This window comes from Dendrobium catenatum, unplaced genomic scaffold (genome assembly GCF_001605985.2).
Source record: "Dendrobium catenatum unplaced genomic scaffold, ASM160598v2 fragScaff_scaffold_156, whole genome shotgun sequence".
NCBI lineage: Eukaryota > Viridiplantae > Streptophyta > Magnoliopsida > Asparagales > Orchidaceae > Dendrobium > Dendrobium catenatum.
The window spans coordinates 11198026-11202236 of NW_021318618.1; positions in this window are offsets into that span (position 1 = coordinate 11198026).

Sequence of the window (4211 nt, forward strand, 5' to 3'; positions counted from 1 at the left end):
CATGATAGAAATTAGAATAATCAATATTGATATGTTCGATTGGTCGACATATTCATAGTCGGCGAGCAACGGTGGTCAGAAAGATTGTACTAGGATGTCAGCAATCGGAAGGACCATAGTCGGCTGACGACGGAGGTCAGAAGGATCATTGTTGGCGGGGGAGGTCGGAATGACCATACTAGGATGTTAGTGGTCAGAAGAACCGTAGTCAGCAGGCGACAGAGATCAGAATGATCATTTTCGGGTGGAAGTATGGCTTCTAAAAGTCAGATGAAAGTCTGATGATTGGCAAAAGTTCGGTAACGGGAGAAAGTCATACGTTGGGTAAAAAGTCTGACAAAGGTTCGATGTTTGACAAAAGTCCGACGACGGGCGAAAGTTTGGCGATAGACAGAAGTCCGACGACAGGTCAAAGTCCGGCGTTTGTTGGTGGCCGGGCAAAAATCTGACATTAATTGGTGGCCAGCAGAAATCTGATGTCAATTGGTGGCTGGGTATAAATCTGGCGTTAGTTGGTGGTTGGACAGAAATCTGGCATTAATTGGTGGCCGAGTTGAAGTCCGACAGTGGTTGAGGAGGCGTCCCGTGGCAAAAGAGCTCGTCTTTCTCTTTCTTATCTTCTTTGCTTGACTCCTTAATATGAACCCCCCTTCAATGAGAAATGAGGGGTCTATTTATATTTTTTGAGAGTGACATGACCATTAAATTGGAGGAAGATCAAGGGTAAATTGAGAGTGGTTTGAATGGACGGCCATTGTTGAATCCCTTGATCGTAGACGGTTTATTGGGCATTTGCATGTCATAATGATATCATAATTTAATGATCTTAGGCTCGTTAAATTCATCTTGTCGAGCTGCTTGATTCGATTATAAGCATGTTACATTTGGAAACTGTTTGATAATTCAAATTATGGATTGACCTTCCAAATGCACTTTGGGTCATTGATTTGGACTCATTTAAGCTCGGATTGAGTCGAATTTGGTGTCGTTGGTTCATATTTTAGAGATATTTAGTTCGATTGTAAGTTTGATGATCTCTGATTTAATTTTTAAAGTTTCCAACTTGATTTTGCCTCGAGATGCATGCCTGATCATGATAATTTTTTGATGACATATCAATAGAAAAATTAAGTAGCTCCGATTGTAATTTATGAAATTTATGAAAATATAAGGAATAATTCTTTAACATTAGATTCTAGTGCATCATAATATATGTCATTGATTTAATTTATTAATACAATTAATCATAATAGAATAAAACAAGGTAATTAATCCTCAAAATATATTAATACTTTAAGGAGAGTACTATTTTGTTGTTAATAATAAATTTGTGACACACACCTTAAGAATCTTATCATTCTAAAACAAATAAAATAAAATCAAACATAAGTATATGGGTCTTAAATAAAAAAAAAAGATGCATATCTACTTTTTGTTACACATCTTATCATAATTAATAAAGTCGTTGATGGGTCACATCAAAATTTATATTAAGATTTTCCGTAAGTTCTATATATATCAAATTAACCTTAGATCAAAATCAATATGGTAACACGAATATTTACCATCATTTGTAAAATAAAATAGAAAAAAAAGCAGCACTCGAAAAACAATTTTTTTTTAAATTTCATCATTGCCATCAAAATAAAATTTATAACTCATATTGAGTTAATTTATACAAAAATGTTGATGCATTTATTGTATTTTTTTTTCTTTCATTTATTTATTATTAGTGATTCAACTAAGATTTCATTTGGGATGATTTTCTTAATGCTTCTTAAAATAATTTTCTAATTTAAAAATTAAAATTTTTATACTAAAAATTGTTTTAAGAAACAGTAAAAAAATCATCCCAAACAAAACCTAAGATAATTGTTTTGCCCCTAAAAATTCGTGGGAGAAGGAAAAAAAAAAAGTTTATCATCTTAACATAATATGAAGATCCTACACACAAATGAATAAGATTAGTCGAGATCAGTTCATATAAGACATACGTTTTTTACATAAAAATTAAAAAAAGCGAAAAATAAAAAACCTGACCAAATTGAAATGATTCAACTAATGTGGCATATATGAATTGTAGATAATATATTTCATAGTCGAAGTTGGAGGAGGATATTTTTTTTAAGAGATAAAATTAATATAAGAATGAATTTATTACTGAGACTCTTTCAAAAATAATTTTATTTTATTTTTGGATTAAAGAGATTTTTTTTTTATATAAATATTTGGTCATGAAAATAAAATATATTTTTATTATTACGATAATTTTAATCTAAGATAGATTCTCATGTGGTTACTACCATTGCTACAATCCCTTAACGGGCCTTCAGCCCATTTTTTTCGTTCCAATTTGTAGCTTGAGGTTGAATATTGGGCTTGCGGGCCCTTCAAGGCCGACAAAAGATGTGATTCCAATTTCATATTATGTGTTTTATTAGTTGTTAAATTTAGCCATTAATTATATGTTTTAATTAATTATTTAATAGTTTTGAATAAAATTTAACAATATTCTCATTTTTTTTAAAAACGTATAGAAAAACTAATAACCGACATAATCACTAGTTAGTAAATTAATTTATAATTAATTTCTATTAAAAATTACATATGTTGTGGGTCGGAATATACGCAGCAACAAAGTCATAATTTTACGTCTCAGCGTTGTACGAATATCCATCACACAAACAAAGAACATAAGATTTTTTACGTGGAAAACCCTGAAAAGAGAAAAAGCCACAGGCCACCCCAATTTGAAACAATTCAACTAGTGTTTGAGTATATTACAGTTTACTGAATCGTCCTTTAGGGCAATCAAATTACAATAATCAACTGTATGGTAGAAATTTAGTGACAAATGGAGGTTTGGCGTAGGTCCGTCGACGTTTGGTTGGGCAGCAGTCCAACGTTAGTTGGTGGTCCAGCGGAAGTCCGGTGTCATGTAGAAGTCCGGCGTCAGGCTTTGGTATGGCAGAAGTTTGAGCATTAGGCGGTGGTCCGAAAGAAGTCTAGCATCAAGCCGGGGTCCGACAAAAGTCTGGCGTCAATTGGTGGTCCAGTGGAAGTTCGTTGTTAGGTACAAGTACGATGTTAAGCAGTGGTCTGGCAAAATACAAGGCATCAGGCAGTGGTCTGGCTGAACTATGGCATCAAGCGGTGGTCCAGCAAAAGTCCGGGCGCTAGTTGGTGGCCCGATATAAGTTCGAGCGTCAGTTGGTGGTCTAGCGGATGTCCAGGCATCAGTCGGTTGTATGGCAGAAGTCTGGACGTTAGGCGGTGGTCCGACCAAAGTCCGACATCAGGCGGTGAACCAATAGAAGTCTGGGCGTTAGTTAGCGATCAAGTAGAAGCCCGGGTGTCAATTGGTGGTCTGGTGGAAGTCCGACATTAAGCAGTGGTCTAGGAGAAGTGCGACGTCTAGTGGATGTCCGACAAAAGTCCATGCGTCGGTCGTCCAGGCATTAGTTGGTGGTCTGGCGAAAGTCTGACGTCAGGCGGTGGTCTGGCAGAAGTCTGGCATCAGGCGGTGGTTCGATAGAAGTCCGGGCGTCAGTTATTGGTTTTGCAGAGGTCCGGGCGTTAGTTGGTGGTTTGGAGGAAGTCCAGCGTCAGGTGACAGTCCAATGGAAGTCTCGGTGGTGGTCGAGGAGGAGCTAGGTGGTAAGAGCAATATTCGATCTCTCTCTTGTTTCCTTGCTTGGGGTCCACTTTTCATGATAAGTTAGGGGTTTATTTATAGATTTATGAGAGTAGCATGACCAGTAAATAAAAGAAATATTAAGGGGAAATTGGGAGTGGTTTGAATGGACGACTGATATTGATTCCCTTGATTGTAGACTATTTATTGTAAATTTGAATGTCTTAGTGATATCAAAATTCATTGATTTTGGGCTTGTTGGATTTGTTTCAGCAAGTCACTCGATTCAATTATAAGCATGTCATGTTTGGAAACTATTTAGTAATCCAAATTGTGGTTTGAACCTTCCAACAACGCTTTGGGTCTTTGATTTGAACCCATTTGGGCTCGGATTAAGTCGAATTTGGTGTCGTTGGGTTTGTATTTTTGAGATGTTTAATTCGACTATAAGTTTGCTGAAATCAGAGTTCAAATGATCCCAATTTTAATTTTGAAAGTTTCTAGCTTGCTTTTGCCTCGAGAATTCGTGTCTGGTCAATATAATTTTTTATGATATATCAACATATATATATATATA